The sequence below is a fragment of the Trifolium pratense genome, linkage group LG1 (assembly GCF_020283565.1).
Source record: "Trifolium pratense cultivar HEN17-A07 linkage group LG1, ARS_RC_1.1, whole genome shotgun sequence".
NCBI classification, from domain to species: Eukaryota; Viridiplantae; Streptophyta; class Magnoliopsida; order Fabales; family Fabaceae; genus Trifolium; species Trifolium pratense.
The window spans coordinates 43,701,606-43,719,462 of record NC_060059.1 but is presented as its reverse complement, the minus strand read 5'-3'; the positions used below and the strand labels follow the sequence as shown (position 1 = coordinate 43,719,462).

The following is a 17,857-nucleotide window of genomic DNA, read 5'->3' as shown; positions in this document are numbered from 1 at the left end:
TATTTCTCCAATTCTCCAACTGCTATTTTCTTCTTATTTTCTTGAAAGTTCGGTTGCTGAAAATTTAGAAAGACGAGACTTCAATTTGAAGGAATTTTGAGAGGAAGAGAGGGATCGTGAGAGGGTGACTTGAGATTTGAAGGAGGTGATCTGAGATACTACATTTTACGGTGAGAATCATCTAATTCCCATTATATTTTTATTTTTATTTTTTCCATTATTTAGTGTGGAAAATTGACATAATTTCTATTGCATTTCAATCTTCTAACTTTACTTTGTTTTCATGTTTTCCAGAAAAGTGGTTTTGTTTATCAAACATGAGTTTCATAACACTGTGGCAGGGTTGCAATGCATCTCTCTTATAATTTTTGTAATGCCAATATTTTTTTTCAGTAAATTTTTACTTTGTTTTCGATGGCTTTGTTCTCAAATTGAGAACCCAAAATCTGCACTACTCACTAACTCAAGTTGTTTTGCATATTATGTTGTGCAATACTCTTGATATATTCAAAGTTCATCTATTTTCATATCATCCTCTCTACCTCTTTTGTTTTTTTATCTAAATCTTTTTAAATCACAATACTTTGGTTTTTGTTTGTTTACAATGTTTGATCTACTTCTACTATATTTTAAACATATAGCTTTTGTCTTTTCTATGATCACTTGCGCTTGCAAGTTATTATCTTTCACCTTGGAGTGAGACTACATTGATTAGAATTTAGAACCTACCATTTTTTATTTTCTAAAATCAACATTGCATTGTAGTCTTGGAAAAGTGAAAATAATGAATCTGAAGAATGCTTTGCCTTTGATAAGGTAATATAGGTTTCCATTACCTCTGTTTCAGGCTTGATTTATATTTAAACTGACGATGTTTGATTCGAAAACGATGCTTCTACTCTTAAAGTAAAATGTTTTCCTTTTAATTAGTCTGTGTTGTTTAATGTTACTGGAGATTTTATTGTGTGAATCGACTTATATTAGAGATATCCAAATATTAGTCCCTAAAATTAATCATTGTATTTTTTATTTTGCACGGGCATACTGTAAACTAAATGACGATCGTCTGTTGGCAGTTGACATAGAAGAGAGGGTGTGAAAGGCACAAGTTAGTTGGGTTAGTATCTTTTACAAGCTTACCATGATTTCATTTTCACACTAATGCCTTTTCAGCTATGTTTGCAATTCTACATGGATTTAATGTTTGTTTTTTGTGGCTTATTGTTTTTTGATGCAGAAAAATTTGCATAGAAAGAAGCGCAGAAAGTTGGAAGCGGCTAGAGAGATGTTGGAGGATGACGAGCAAGATGACAAACCAAAAGTAAGCCCTCGTTACCTGTTAACTTTATATGGTTAAAGTTGGGATGTATTTGTTATTCCTCACTTTCTGTTCCGCTGAAATTGAAATGCATAAAATTGCAGGGTAAGGGACAGATAAGAATGAAAAGGCTGGATTGTCACATGCTGATCTTGCTTACCGACCTGCAAACGCAGGAAAGGCCACCACCAAGATGGCACTAGACTCTGACAAGATTTTGAAGAAGCCTCAAAAGAAATCTAATAAATCTAATCCTTTGCGAAAGCCTTCCTCTTCAAGGACAGAAGAAATGCGGGAGCTATTCCAGACGAAGGATAAAAAGCCATAATAGAGAAGTTCTGGAACAGGAAAGAAGGCGAAGAAGTCATTCAAAAGCAAGTCACGGTATCAATTAAAAAATCTATCTCTTTTTAAACTCTTATCTGATCCTTTTAGGCATCGATAAAAATATAAATTTCGTTCTTGATCAACTCATAAAAATGTCTTTTGTTTCTGTTATGTGATGGATGTGAGGCTTTCTAGAGGGGAACTTAACAAATAATGATATAATCCTTTTCATGATCTTGGTGCTAAAAGAAAGGTCTAAACATTTTTACTTAATATCCACCATAACTCTCCCAGGTATATTTATGTGCCTATAGTAACTATGATGTTCATAGTTGTAGTTTCCATGTGTTTTGGGTTTTATTTTTGTCTGTCCCCATATACTACTTAGGAGATGCTGCTTTGTTTTCCAACTTTACCCTTTTATCAAATTTCAAATACTTTCATACCCCTCCAATCAAAACAACATCTCGCATAACATGTTAACCTCTAGGCAACGATTTCCTTTCCTTTATTTCTCCAATTCTCTAATTGCTATTTTCTTCTTATTTTCTCGAAATTTCGGTTGCTGAAAATTTAGAAAGACAAGACTTCAATTTGAAGGAATTTTGAGAGGAAGAGAGGGATCGTGAGAGGGTGACTTGAGATTTGAAAGAGGTTATCTGAGATACTACATTTTACGGTGAGAATCATCTAATTCCCATTATATTATTTTTTTGTTGCCATTTTCAGTGTGGAAAATTGACATAATTTCTATTGCATTTCAATCTTCTAACTTTACTTTGTTTTCATTTTTTCCAGAAAAATGGTTTTATTTATCAATCACAAGTTTCATAACACTGGCAGGGTTGCAAAGCAGCTCTCTTGTAATTTTTGTAATGCCAATATTTTTTTCAGTAAATTTTCTCTTTGTTGTCTATGGTTTTGTTCTCAAATTGAGAACCCAAAATTTGCACTACTCACTAACTCAAGTTGTTTTGCATATTATGTCTTGCAATACTCTTGATATATTCAAAGTTAAACTATTTTCATATCATCCTCTCTACCTTTTTTGTTTTTTTATCTAAATCTTTTTAAATCACAATACTTTGGTTTTTATCTAAATCTTCTACTATATTTTGAACGTATAGTTTTTGTCTTTTCTATGATCACTTGCTTGCAAGTTATTATCTTTCACCTTGGAGTGAGACTACATTGATTAGAATTTAGAACATACCATTTTTTATTTTCTAAAATCCACATTGCATTGTAGTCTTAGAAAAGTGAAAATAATGAATCTGAAGAATGCTTTGCATTTGATAAGGTAATAAAGGTTTCCATTACCTCTGTTTCAGGCTTGATTTTTATTTAAACTGACGATGTTTGATTCCAAAATGATGCTTCTACTCTTAAACCAAAATGTTTTGCTTTTAATTAGTCTTACTGGAGATTTTATTGTGTGATTCGACTTATATTAGAGATATCCCAATATAATAGTACGTAAAATTAATCATTGTATTTTTTATTTTGCACGGGTATACCGTAAGCTAAATGATGATCGTCTGTTGGCAATTGGCTTAGAAAGAGACTTCTCAGGTATTTCCACTTATATTAGAGATATCCCAATATAATAGTACGTAAAATTAATCATAGTATTTTTTATTTTGCACGGGCATACCGTAAACTAAATGATGATCGTCTGTTGGCAATTGGCTTAGAAAGAGACTTCTCAGGTATTTCCACTTCTCTAGTTCTTGATGTTATTGCTTATTTTTCTTCATCTGGCACTGGCATATCTGAGTTATGACCCAAACTTTACGGACAACATGGAGGAGGATACTGATGATGAAGGTAAGAGGAGGAGGATGAGTATGTGGCTATGTGGTTCACTTAATTGCCTGTATGGTATTCATATTTGCACAATATTTTTCTTGTTTATAATGTCATATATGCAATATTATTTTGCAGCGAGAGTGCAAATGAATATACAGATGATGAAGATGCCGGCTGGAAAGTTCGCAGAGCAGCAGCTAAATGCTTAGCTGATTTGATTGTTTCTCGTCCTGAGTTGCTTTCATAGCTGTATGATGAGGTATCTTTGCTTTCACTTATTGGCAATCTGTAATTAAACTATTCTTCTCTTTATTTTTCCGAGATATTTCTGTTCTTCCATCATTTTATACCCCGGGTAATGAGTAAACATTTGGTTTCCTAGATTTATAGTTTGTTTAGAAGTTTTGGTATCCATATGTTTTTCCAATAAAATTTCTTTTATCCCAAAGAAATTGTGTAATTGTTTGTGTGTATGGCTGTTCACTCTCTTTTATAATCTTCAGTTACCTGACTGCGTAACCTTCAATTTTCTGCCTTACAGGCTTGTCCAAAACTGATTGACAGATTTAAATAGATAGAAGAGAATGTCAAGGTAGGTTAGGCTTTTTTTTTTTTTTTTTGTCTTTTATGATCGAAGATTGTTTATCTGACATATGAATATGTTGCAGATGGATGTATTTAATACGTTCATTGAGCTCTTGCGTCAATCTGGAAATGTCACAAAAGGGCAGACTGATGTAAAAGAAACGAGGCAAGTGGCTTCTGCTTTTCTTATGTGAAAGTACGCTGTGTCCAATTTTGTTTTATTATTTGTTTTGATGTTGGAAACTTTATGCAATGGGTGCTCGTGCATTCAATCTGAACACTTCTAGGTTTATTTAAATCTTAAGATCCACTCTCAAATGATATTTTTATATATATAAACTAGTTGCGTAGAAGATATCAAAAATATTCCTCAATTATTGATATATAAATTTTATATATTGTTGAGCACTAGTAATTCATACCTTAATTTAAGGACTTGACATTATGTAACCTATGTCTCCTGTAACCTATATCATACCTCATATTTTCCATGTTTTCCAGAATATTTGTAAGCTATGTCATTTGTTATCTTAGAGCACTTCTGTTATGAATGGTATCTATGGCTTCGTTGCTGCTTTTACAGATATAGCACTATACAAATTTATATCTAAACATTGTTCCTTAGGTTAAAATTACAAGAGAATACCCATTTTTGCATATGATCTTAATAGTTAGCTAAAGCTCCTTGTATGCTTCCAAATTCTAATATATATATATAGTAATACTAATAAGCTTTGTCAAGAGCAATACGATCATTCACTGCGGCTATCACTTCAACTTTTCTATACTCAAGCCCAGTTTTTACAATTATTACCTCATAACTCATACTGTGTCACAAATTGACTGTCTCAACACTGACATGCAATGCAGTCCTAACTGGTTGTTGAAGCAAGAACTGCCAGAGATTGTCAAGTCTATCAGTAGGTAGTTGCGTGAGAAATCCATCAAAACAAAGGTAGTTAAATATATAACCAAAAAAAAAATGGTAATTAAATATTTAAGCATTAAACTTGGTTGATATCCATTAAACTCAAGTCTAAAAAATTATAAGCATAGTTTGTCCTTGCAGGGTGGTGCCTTTTCTGTTTTGAAAGAACTCGTTGTTGTCTTGCCCAACTGTCTTGCAGACCACATTGGGTCACTCATTCCTGGAATTGAAAAAGCATTAAATGTAAGCAATACTCTCTTGAGTTAAACCTTTCTGTACTCTTACGTGGTTTCTGCTATTGATCTATATTTTGTTATTATTTTTCTTTTCAGGACAAATTGTCTACCTCAAATTTGAAGATCGAAGCGCTGATATTTACAAGATTGGTATTATCTTCGCATTCTCCTGATGTATTCCACCCTTATATCAAGGTAAGAGTATGAGGATTTGTTTGATTTACTCTTTGAATTGGTTTAACCACTTGTATTTTTGGGGGATGGCAGTGCCTTGAAATTCTTTATTTGTTACGGTATTTACTTTTCTATTTTATGATACTCAAAATTTTTAAAAAAATTACGATAGTATGTATGATTTTATAGATTGGATGTTTGTTGTCCTGTTTCACATAATTTGGATTGGAAAGTTACAAAATTGAAATCCTAAAATCAAAATGCTACCCCCTTTCGTTTCCCTCTCCCATTCGTTTGCACGCGGGCTAAACTTGAAATCCTAAAATCAACTTAAACACCATGAATCCTCTCCGCTGCACATCACTCACTCACTGATTCATTCGTTCTGATTGATTCATTCGTTCTGATTCATTCTGTCGCATCAATTTTCAGTTTCGACTTCCTTTTGGTTTCAACCTCTTACTTTCCTCCTTTTATTATAAGCCATCTCTCAGCTGATTATCTTCGACTTTTCATTTTCTTCGCACATCTGAAATGCTCCTCCTCATACGTGCTCTCCTTCACCGATGAAGGTAACGACAACCCAAACTTTTTTTTCCCTGTTGCATTATTTTGTCCCCAATTGCTATTTTTTAAACCTTTTTACGTTGTCCATATGGTTATGTCATTTTATTGATTTGCTTTCTACTCTAATTTGAAACCTAATTTCTTAATTGTTGCAAATGGTAATAGGAAACGGGAAGATAGAGCATGGTTGAGATTTCCCAAAAATGATAAGAGATAGAATTTGTTATCGAATAATCAGGTGAGTATATCCAAACAAACCCATTCATTCTCTTTAATTTAATATTTACTAATGTTTTCTAATGTTGAATATTAATTGAATATTCATTCACTTTAATTGAATATTTTCTAATGTTGTCTCCTAATTAATATTCACATTTTTTTAATTATGAATTTGGGGATCTTTGATTTTGTTTTTATGAAATATATGGTGACTAAACCTGTTCCTGGGAGTCAAGGAGAGCATGGTGTTATTGGATCAGCGAGCAGAATTCCTTTAAATGATATTGCTAACGGTAACGGTAATGAATCAATTTAAATGCAATTTTTTTATAGTATTGTAATTATTATTAATTGAAATATACTTCTGCAACTGCTATTTCAACCTGCTGTAGTGATTTTGGACGTACCTTTTTTTTTGCATCATGAAGTGTGTTGGTTGTGTTTGTTTTATAGCAATTGTGCTTTGAACCAAATCTGCCCTGTTTTTGCAGCATGGTTATTTTTCACTATCAGAATATAATTAGCCTTCTTTGAAAGAAATTAAGTTAGAGTTTTTGAATTTGATTTTGTATATCTTCAGTTGGTTCTTCATCTTTAAAAAAGCATTGTTCTACAGCAAAATCATCACTGACAACAAATTCACTGAAGGCAGGGAAATATACAGTACATAATGGTACATTTATTCATTGTGCAAGATGTTCACTAAGAGCTTCGTTTAGGCGGAATGTGGAATCTATCAAACCACGTCATATTGCATTCCATGGTAATTATGTTTGAATATGCTATTGTTTTATTAAAATCATAACTAAACAAAATGGAACTGATTATATCATTAAAAATATTTGTACTCTGTTTAAAAAACCACCGACTGCTATATTAGATGCAATATCAACTCTTATGACTATTATCTAGTTGTTTATAATAACTTTTCCTATCTGACATAACCAGCAGATAGAAAATATAAGTTCTTTATTGAAACATATAATTGTAAATATAAGTTTTTAACCTATCTTCTTTAAGTATCCTTTTTTTTAGTCAAAAATAACATTCTTATCGTACAGATGTCGATATTACATTGATTAATCATCATGACTGGAACCAAATGATATGCGCAACTAATGCTGAAGAATTGGATATACCGTCTAATTCGGGTTTTCTAATTTAGATATATCCACTTTTTTTATTAACAGACTACTTCTTATTAAGGTTTTTGTTTTTCATTTATCTTTTTTATTCTAACACAATCAAATTTATAACTTTTTATTATTTTAGGGAGTGATATAAATGTTGAAAACTTTCTTAGAAGTTAATACAGAAATAGATATACCCTCTAACTCAGGTAGTCTTATCATAATCTATTTCTTATGTAGCAAAACAAAATTTAAATTGTTATAAAAAAAAATTAAATTTAAATTTGATTGTGTCACTGAGTAGTCTTTGAATTTCCCATTTATTTACAATGTTTAGGCTCAACTACAGCATGCCTGATGAGGAAAATTCTGCAAGTAATTGGGTTACAAATCAAGCAGAAAGCAAGGAAAGTGTATTCTTTATGGCATTTTTTTGCAAAAAAAGTGATCGTTTTATAATTCTCTTGAACAATGACTAATTTAATGTGCTGCCTATCTGAAGCAAAACCATATTTTCAAGGCACATGAGGGGAAGTACCAAACCGAAATAAATGCACTTGAAAACTTGGTGGTAGGGACAACCGAAGGGAATGAGGTATTTTCCTTAGTGATGCATCGGAGGCATGTTAAATATAGATCCTTAGCTCTGTTATATATATTCTTCTTATTTTCAATGTCATTGTTTTGTCGCTGCTCATTTGCGTTGCATCTTAGAGTAATGTTTTTAATTTCGGTGAACTAACTAATAAATACTGTGATTAAATAATTTCAAATATATTGAAAGTTTGAAGAGGATAAATGTATATTCAAAATTGAATCATATTTGACTGTGTTATTTGGACTTCAAATTTTCTTTTACTTGTTGATTCAAATCATTTAAAATGTTGTTTTTAATTCGACCGTGTTATTTGGACTTCAAATTTTCTTTGTTTAATGTTTAACAGCTTACTCCCGCCGCACTGTGTAACTGCAAAATTCTGTTCCTCGTGCGCCGAGAGATGGTGGACTCAACAATGGAAACCCTAGACTCAACACCACTGTCTCCTTTAACAACCACCGATTGCAAACCTCAAATCTCTTCTCCACTTCCCTGTTCCATGTTCGCCGTAGGGTTGCACTTCTATCTCTCTTTCTCCAATACATTCCATTCTCCGATGTATAATAAAAATCAAGGTCTTTTTTATGAATGATATTGTTGAGGCAAAATGCAAAATCCCAATTTGATGTTTTAAAGATAACAAACATCTTAATTATATTTTAAATGTAATTCTGATCTCATTGTTATCTAACAAGTGCTCTTGAGTGTTTTAATTAGTCAGGAACAATTAAGCTTCTAATCTCAATGATATTCATTATATTTTGGCAAAAAGAGAAGCTTCAGGATCAGTCTGAGAATGATCTCTGGTTTAAGTGCAACATTCTTCTCATGAACAAGAATAAATGCAAAAGTACTTATTTCATTAAGTCAACCATATACAAGACAAAGAAGCACTTTATCTTGGTTTTAACTTACAAGATCACAACAGTTCATGAACATTTAAGGCAAGGAATAAGTTGGAAAGAAAGTGACTTTCCTCTTTGGACAAAGTTAATGATCAAGCATGTGCAACATGATAATTTCTCAAGGCATCATCTAATCAGGTGTATCAAGAATATTTGGACAAGAATTACATAGACCAATAAGGATGAGACAACACATATTCAACTCATAGTTGTCATGTACCTTCAATGTCATTATTTAATGAACATTCTCCAAGAGATTAATTCTTAATCAAGAAAAGGAAGTACATGGAAAGGACAAGTGAATAGTTATGCAAGGACATCACAGCTGCATTCCCTTCACACTACAGCTGGCCACAGGTCTGCATCATTCTCCATTTGAAGATCAAGTGCAAAAATCGCCCAGATTGGAGAACGATCTCAGAATGATGCTGAGAATGACTGTCCTTTGCTTTTGAAGTTGCAAGCTCATCTACAGCTGGCCAAAACGTGCCTAAATGATCTATAACGGATATACTTGGTGAGGAAGCAATGAACAACTATCTACAGCCCATTGCAAGCTGTCATTTTGGCCCTTTTAAGTGAAAATATGAAGAACAGCAGGGAGAACGTTCTGAGAAAGATCAGTTTGAGCTTATCCACTCAACAATTCAGCATGAGCTGTCTATTTTGAATCAACTAGCCGTTGGAGAACTTCCTTTGGGACCAAGGAACTGAAGACTCAAGGTTCAACTATAAAAGGAAGGCTTTGGCAACATTGAAGAGCAAGAGTTCAATTTACAACAATCAATCTACTTGTCTTTGTGACACAAGATTTTTAAGCTCTTCTTTAAAGATCTCTTTCACTCCATATATTGTAATATCATACTAGGATCAATATCCATTTTGAGTGAACAAAGAGAGATTTTATTGTAACTAGCTTTTTAACTTAGTTCAAGTGAGAAAGCTTTAGATCCAAACCATTATCAAAGTTGTAAAAGATTGGCTCAATTCAATACGTAACTATTGATTGAGTGACACCTCATAAAGTCTAGGATAGACTTAGGTAGATCAAGCAAGTGAAGCTTGGAAGATTGTGATCTTGGATTAGATCAAAGAAGAAGTGTATCTTGAGATCGGTAGAATCTCTTAGTGGACAATCTCACAGGAGCGTGGGGACTGGAGTAGCCCATACTATTAAGGGGTGAACCAGGATAAAATTATTGTGCCTCTTCTCTCTCCCTTAAACTCATATTAATTTTATGCAAACACAAACACACACAAATCACTTATTGTTTTGTTTGCAGCTCAGAGATTGTTCTAAGATCATTCTCTTAACTTATACTATTTATTCTGAGATCATTCTAACATATGTTTTGATATCTAATTTTTAAAAGGACAATTTTTAAAGGTTCACAATTCAAACCCCCCTTTCTTGTGAAAAACTTTGCTACTTCAGATATGTTGCTTATAAATCTCCAATCAAGGTCTTTTTTATGAATGATTATTTTCAATTCAACTAGTTTGTTTGTTTATTTGTCTGTTTGTTGCTTCTCAGATTCCCTAACTAACTAACAACATTCCACATTACTCATACAACAATAGTGCCACTGCAAACATGGCCAACCTAGCTTTGCCCGGGATACTTGGAAAGGTACTTTATGATTGTTTTTGTGTGCGAAGAAATCTTATTATCAACTATTTACTTGTTTGGGCCACAACATAACCTAACCATACAATGATTCTCAGACACAGATGATTGGGAAGGATAAAGATCAGAGATAAATGGTCACTTCTGATCTGGTTAGTCAGTTGCCCGGGATACTTGGAAAGGTACTTTATGATTGTTTTTGTGTGCGAAGAAATCTTATTATCAACTATTTACTTGTTTGTGCCACAACATAACCTAACCATACAATGATTCTCAGACACAGATGATTGGGAAGGATAAAGATCAGAGATAAATGGTCACTTCTGATCTGGTTAGTCAGTTGACCAAAGCCACTTTTAGGGCCGATTCTGATCTCGAACTTAAATTGAAAAATATCATCATACAACAACTTGACATGCTGCTAGTGATGTTTCTGGACTTGCTGTCAAATGGTACGTATATCTTTTTACCAACCAAGAAATCTAATATATTATCAAATCACTCTCCACATTACAGATTAAGTGTTGTTTTAATTCTTTTTGTTATAATTTGCAGCCTTGCTCCGTTAGTCAGGAAGATGAATGAGCCAAGGGTTTGTCGAAATGAGCAGTCAACTGTGTGACAAAATACTTAACGTGAAGGATCAACATCGGGACATTGCTAGCATTGCTTTGAAGACAGTTGTTGCTGAATGCTGAAGTTTCTACCCAATCCCTTGCACAATCTAATCCTTCCATTCTCTCACCACAGTTGATAAAAGGAATTACTGGCAAAGTAAGTCCTTCAAACTTACCAACCCATCTGTCCTTATATCCGACTCATTCTGCCTTTACCAACTTCCATTCTCTCTCATCTGCATTTCTCTCTAATGTATGCATTTAGATTATTCAGTTTGTACCTTTTGGTCTCTCACCTGTAATCTGATACGTACCAATTCAAGAAAACAAGAAATTTTCCAAAAACAACTCTAATATCTGTCACTTTCATTTTACATTTTTAGATTTATATTTCTTAAAGAAACGCAAAGCATCCTTTTCCTTTACTTATAGGCATACCATGTCACATGTTGTAGAGATTTGCACATCACTACTACTCTTGGTAATCTTAAGAATCTGGTTCTCTCGAAGGACTTTTGTTTATATTGATAAAATAAGATGTTAATTAAGGGTTTTTGCTCTATTATTAATATCTGCCAGTAAATTTGGTTGGTTTTTCAGTTTATATTTTTGGACGGCTCTTGGCAATTTCTACTGGGAACACAGTAAGATGTTAAATCCTGCTCAGGGTTTTTTATGTTTACTTATTATTAACTATTGTTTATTCAAATTAGTTATGAAAGTATAAACTATGTATATGCACCTTTTAGCTGATTGTCAAGCACAAAACACATGCTTTTATACATATATACACAAGACAGATTTTATACTTAGCTAAACAAGGGTGTTTTGTTGTATTTTAAAATGGTCATGCTACTAGGACAGATAACTTGCTGATCTAATAACTTGTGCCACCGACATTCTCATTCCTATAAAATGAATTTATAGTAGTTAAAAGCCAATTGTCAACACAGCACCACATGTTTTGTTTACATTTTATATTCTTTCAAAGTTCAAAGTTTTTTTTTGTTATTTGAAAAGTTGTATTTATATTCATTTTTATTTGTTTGGAGCATTTGTCTCATCTGCAGATGCCAGCAGCAGCGGAAGACACAATGATGGTACTGAAGATGCAGGCCTTGTTGGTCATATATTCATCTAAATGAGGTTTTTTTTTCTTCTTTTCATGACATGTTAACTAGTACAATTTTAAGTTTTATAAGCTGTCTCTCTAGAACATTTTTCCGATATACCTCTGCAATAACAAGAGAACATATTTTTTTTCACATCTCTGCATTTTTTGTTTTCTTTTCTCTTTTAGAGTGGGGTTGGAAAGCACTTTTAGCTACTATTCCTATTTTTTTTTTTGTCTTCCTTTGTTCATAGGAGATTTTTATAATTTCCTTCATATTTTCTACAAAGCGGCTTTGAACTGAAGTATGCATCCTAATTTTTGTTGTTTAATTTAAAGCTTCCAAATTTTATTTTTGGCGGATTTCTAGAAGTCTTGGTTCTTGTTGTGCGAAATTACCATTAATAATCATTCCAATCTCATCTGCCTTAGTTTTAACTCTCCTACACCTCCATTATCTGCCTTTCCAGTCACGTTTTGTGAAGCCCATATTATATTTTCCATTTTGAGTGTTTTGTATGTAATAACTGACAAGTTTAATGGTTAGTGAGCTTTATATCTTGGTGGGGGGGTAGTAGAATAATTAAAAAAATTTTGTAGTACTTGGTTGTATTTTAGAGAATAATATAGAATATCTTGAGCTATGTCTCAGGACTGTGTCTTTTTTTGTTATATTTCATGATTTGTTTTTGAATTTGATCTGGGTTAAAATTTCAGTAAGCATTATGGTTGGTTTCCTTATTCAATTAGGGTTAGTATTCTAGGATTAAGATATATAAGGGTTAGTGGCTAGTGCTTATTCTTTTTTATAAAACCATAATCTCAATAGATTATTTCTCATCTAATCTTCTTTATCAAAGATCCTATAACTTCAACTTGTAAAACGAGGTCATTTGGATATGAAAAACCTTCCTCGTCAGAAGTAGTTTTTGCTGTCAATATTATTTAAAAAGTAACAGAACTTCGTGGCAAAATGTCAATGTGTTGAAGTTTAACCACCTAGTGATTGCTCTGTTCCATGGACCCCCTTAGGAAAGAGCTATACCTGAGGGCTGAGGCTGCTTGTGTGATTTAGCTTACTTCACTAATCGTGTGAAATGGTGCATCTGCTTGTGTATTGAGCATAAACCCTAACTTCCGGTTTAATTTGCTTACATGATTCGTCCTAAGGTTTTCAATTGTCAGTGATTTGAGGATTTAAGACTTGGTTTTTGTTAAACTGAACTTAATTAGGTATTTCATAATTCTGATGTCTGAACATCTGGGTTTTGTTAAAGGGAGATGCAATTCGATTTTCACTGGAGTTTTGCTGTGGTATTATCCACCAGTGCCAACTGCCAACAACTTAGTTTTTGTGCTTTTGTTTATAGCATTTCAGAAAACTCTAGGTTCAGTCTTTTTCTGTCAAATTCTCTTGTGTTAACAAAATTATGCTGACTATTAAATTAAACGAAAGAGATGACCATTCTAACGTATTTTATTTTGTTGTTCCAGTCAACCTATAAAAAGTGCGAGCCACTTCTCATCTTCACGTGCACAAAATCATTTTGAGCAGCAAATGTATGTGAACCAGACAACTGATGAGTGGAAACGAGTGGTATATTCACACTAGACCTTTTTTTGCAGGCCAAGCACATACACTTACAACTCAGGTATACTGCAGAAGAGAAGTGCTGATGGTTGCACTAAGAAAAGGTTCTTGTTGTTTTGTTTTATGTTTTTTCCAGTTGAGGATTCTTGTGCTGTTTTCTATTTCTCACTAGCATCTCCATGTGAACTGAAATATCTTAGCTACTGTAGTTTGAAATTTGAATTGGATTTTTCTTTTTTCAGGGACAATGATTTGCACCGGTTACTTTTTATGCCTTATGGCCTACCAGACGGTGCTGAGTTGGCTTACTATGTCAAATGACAGGTTTCTTGATATAAGCCCTTCACAGTTTGAAGCCCATACTGGAATGGCGGCTAGGCGTCAACCGTGAGTAGACTGTTAAATAACTAAATTTACTTTTCTGTTTTTCTTCATCTCAGAATGCTTTTTGTTCTTTTGCAGTTACCAGTTACCGCCACATATATACTTCCAATGGATTGACACTTCATGATATAAGATACCATAATATCAAGTTATTATAAAATATTTTCTTATCAATTAATCTTAATATGTATTATAACATACCATAATATTTATTTGCTAATATTGTTTTTATTTTAATTTTTTCTTATCAATTAATCTTAATATGTATTATAAGATACCATAATATCAAGTTATTATAAAATATTATCTTATATTCCAACATTCTTAGTTCCCCATGTTTTCTTTATACCACTTAATAAAATCCTCTGTTTATTATTTAAAAATAAAAAATCCTCTGTTATCCGATGCATCATTAGACAATGACAATTGTAGTTTGTTGCATACCTGGTATAGCTTGCATATCACGGTTTCTTACTACCTTTGATGCCGGCAACAAGGTATTATAGTATTATGGTCTTTTCTGTTTCAATTACAGCCTGCTTAGGATTGCAGTGTACCAGATAGTGGTTGGCATTGTCTAAATTGTAACGATAATACTGGTGATGGAAGACGTGCGAGGCCAATCATGATTCGGTTGACACGGGTTGATAAAGAACCAGAATATGAAATGGGTGGATGTGTTGTTTGCAGGTATGTGATATGATTGTGTTTGTTTATCTTAAAATATATCAAATCAATCACATTTTGGAAAATTTATCGGGAAGTAGTTTCCTTTCACCTAAGGAAAGGATGTGCAATTTTACTTTCAATTAAGATTATGGTTATAGATTATGGATTATGATGTGTCATGAGATCATGTGTTCAATAGCATATAATTCTAAGACTTCAATGCAATGCATGTCATGAAATCTATTCTTGTGGTAAGACTTGGCGGCCAAGGACTACGAAACAGATCGAAGTTGATTTAAATTTCACAAATTTTCTTGGGAAAACACTTCGAGATATCTTTGCTCCTCCCAAGAATCATAAATCGTTATTACTCCCTGAAAATAGACCCGTTTGTGTTACAAAACTCCCAGAGGACTGCCACTATGAGCCAGAGGTGAAGATTTGTGGCGGTAAATTGAATTTCCAAATGGTATTTGCATTTCTTTCATATAGCACTATACAAATTTATATCTAAACATTGTTCCTTAGGTCAAAGTTACAAGAGAATACCCATTTTTGCATATGAACTTAATAGATAGCTAAAGCTCCATTTATGTGTGAACATGCTTCCAAATTCAAATATATATAAATATATATATATATATATGCTTTGTCATGAGCAATACGATCATTCAACTTTTCTATAGTCAAGCCCAATTTTTACAATTATTACCTCATAACTCATACTGTATCACAAATTGACTTTCTCAACACTGACATGCAATGCAGTCCTAACTGGTTGTTGAAGCAAGAACTGTCAGAGATTGTCAAGTCTATCAGTAGGTAGTTGTGTGAGAAATCCATCAAAACAAAGGTAGTTAAATATGTAACAAAAAAAAAAGGTAATTAAATATTAAAGCATTAAACTTGGTTGATATCCATTAAACTTAAGTCTAAAAAATTTTAAGCATAGTTTGTCCTTGCAGGTTGGTGCCTTTTCTGTTTTGAAAGAACTAGTTGTCTTGCCCTACTGTCTTGCAGACCAGATTGGGTCACTCATTCCTGGAATTGAAAAAGCATTAAATGTAAGCAATACTCTCTTGAGTTAAACCTTTCTGTACTCTTGCGTGGTTTCTGCTATTGATCTATATTTTGTCATTATTTTTCTTTTCAGGACAAATTATCTACCTCAAATTTGAAGAACAAAGCCCTTATGTATTCCACCCTTATATCAAGGTAAGAGTATGAGGATTTGTTTGATTTACTCTTTGAATTGGTTTAACCACTTGTATTTTAGGGGCAATGGCAGTGCCTGGAAATTCTTTATTTGTTACGGTATTAACTTTTCTATTTTATGATACGATAAGAAGAACTCAATTTTTCCATTAAAAATTTTAAAAAAATTATGATATTATGTATGATTTTATAGGTTGGAATGTTTGTTGTCCTGTTTCACATAATTTGGATTGGAAAGTTACAAAATTGAAATCCTAAAATCAAATCGCTACCCCTTTCCTTTCCTTCTCCCATTCATTTGCACGCAAACTAAACTTGAAATCCTAAAATCAACTTAAACACCATGAATCTTCTCCGCTGCACATCACTCACTCACTGATTCATTCCGCCGCATCAATTTTGAGTTTCGGCTTCCTTTTGGTTTCATTCTCTTACTTTCCTCCTTTTATTATAATCCATCTCTCATCTGATTATCTTCGACTTTTCTTTTTCTTCGCACATCTGAAATGCTTCAGGCCCATTGGGCCGAGCGTGAGGGTGTGTGTTGGAAATTCCGCCTTCATTGCGGTCTGCCCCTGTCAGATTTTATATTTGGCCCAACTCAACAGCCCCCATCCGCCTAATTGCGGCATTTGGGTTGCCTTCATTGCAGCCTCCAACACCTTCATTGTGTTGGGTGTGAAGGGGTGGATTTAGTCCCACATTGCTTAGAGATATGGCCTATGTAGTGTTTATATAGCTGGGCTATCCTCACCTTACAAGCCGGTTTTGTAAGGATGAGTTAGGCCCAATATAAAAACTGACGATGTTTGATTCGAAAACAATGCTTCTACTCTTAAACTAAAATGTTTTCCTTTTAATTAGTGTGTGTTGTTTAATGTTACTTGAATTTCATTGTGTGATTCGACTTATATTAGAGATATCCCAATAAAACTAATCATTGTATTTTTTATTTTGCACGGGCATACCGTAAACTAAATGATGATCGTCTGTTGGCAATTGGCATAGAAGAGAGGGTGTGAAAGGCACAAGTTACTTGGGTTAGTATCTTTTACAAGCCTATCATGATTTCATTTTCACACTAATGCCTTTTCAGCTATGTTTGCAATTCTCGATGGATTTAATGTTTGTTTTTTGTGGCTTATTGTTTATATATTGTTTTGTGATTTTCTAGATGTCCTAATTTGCACCGAATCTTTTTTGTGTGACTTATGTTTCAGTCAAATTATAACCCTTCTCTATCAATGCTTCTTTCATATCTCTGTTTCTTCTTCTTCTTTTTATATTTGGTTTCTACTTCTTCTATTGTCTATTGCTGATGAAATGTGTTCTTCTATTTGGCTTCTACGGTTTTAGTACAGATGAAACTAAAGTTGGCAAAAGCTATGTTTAGATGTTCTAATGTCTATTTCTTAATATCATTCTTAATTAATATATTCTGAAATGTGTTTCTTAATTCATATATTGATGGTCTAAAAAATAGCTTCAATATTTGATGATCCAATACTTGAAAGCAATTTCAGTTATAAGTGTAGGTAAATTCTTCATTTATACTAATATCAATCCAAAAGGCGAAATTAATCTTGCTTCATAACTTTATGTAAGTTTAGTATGTAAACCATATCTAATCTTTTGTCAATTGCAGTCCGCAGATCCATGTCCTTTGAAACTTCTTTGATTGGTTGAGAAATTCTTCTTTTGAAGGTAAATTTTAAAAATGTGGCAATCTCTGTGTGAGTGTGTTGTTAATTTTTGTCTCCCATTACTTGACTTTCAATCCATTACATGAGTGTGTTATAAGTGTAGGTAAATTCTTCATTTATACTAATATCAATCCAAAAGGCGAA

General features: G+C 33.0%; 1 protein-coding gene across 8 annotated transcripts in view; it reads left to right on the top strand.

Annotated features, from left to right (window-relative positions):
* Positions 1 to 17,857, top strand: part of LOC123908768 (serine/threonine-protein kinase ATM-like) — a 48,194-nt gene that overhangs the window by 4,262 nt on the left and 26,075 nt on the right. For 2 of the 8 annotated variants that reach the window (XR_006809697.1, XR_006809703.1), the window contains exons 1-24: positions 3,480 to 3,521; positions 4,910 to 4,994; positions 5,109 to 5,210; positions 5,300 to 5,398; positions 6,110 to 6,182; positions 6,400 to 6,462; positions 6,816 to 6,926; positions 7,631 to 7,888; positions 8,238 to 8,466; positions 10,331 to 10,426; positions 10,522 to 10,605; positions 10,701 to 10,875; positions 10,979 to 11,197; positions 11,641 to 11,684; positions 12,111 to 12,186; positions 13,646 to 13,846; positions 13,985 to 14,129; positions 14,662 to 14,816; positions 15,128 to 15,264; positions 15,564 to 15,676; positions 15,761 to 15,859; positions 15,949 to 16,010; positions 17,019 to 17,050; positions 17,656 to 17,714. The exons of 1 other annotated variant lie outside the window; for it this stretch is intronic. The gene's annotated coding sequence lies outside the window, so the exon portion shown is untranslated. Of the gene's footprint in view, positions 1 to 3,479; positions 3,522 to 4,909; positions 4,995 to 5,108; positions 5,211 to 5,299; positions 5,399 to 6,109; positions 6,183 to 6,399; positions 6,463 to 6,815; positions 6,927 to 7,630; positions 7,889 to 8,237; positions 8,467 to 10,330; positions 10,427 to 10,521; positions 10,606 to 10,700; positions 10,876 to 10,978; positions 11,198 to 11,640; positions 11,685 to 12,110; positions 12,187 to 13,645; positions 13,847 to 13,984; positions 14,130 to 14,661; positions 14,817 to 15,051; positions 15,265 to 15,563; positions 15,677 to 15,760; positions 15,860 to 15,948; positions 16,011 to 17,018; positions 17,051 to 17,655; positions 17,715 to 17,857 lie in introns of those variants that run through there. 5 more of the 8 variants (XR_006809713.1, XR_006809710.1, XR_006809705.1 and 2 more) reach the window with 5 other exon arrangements.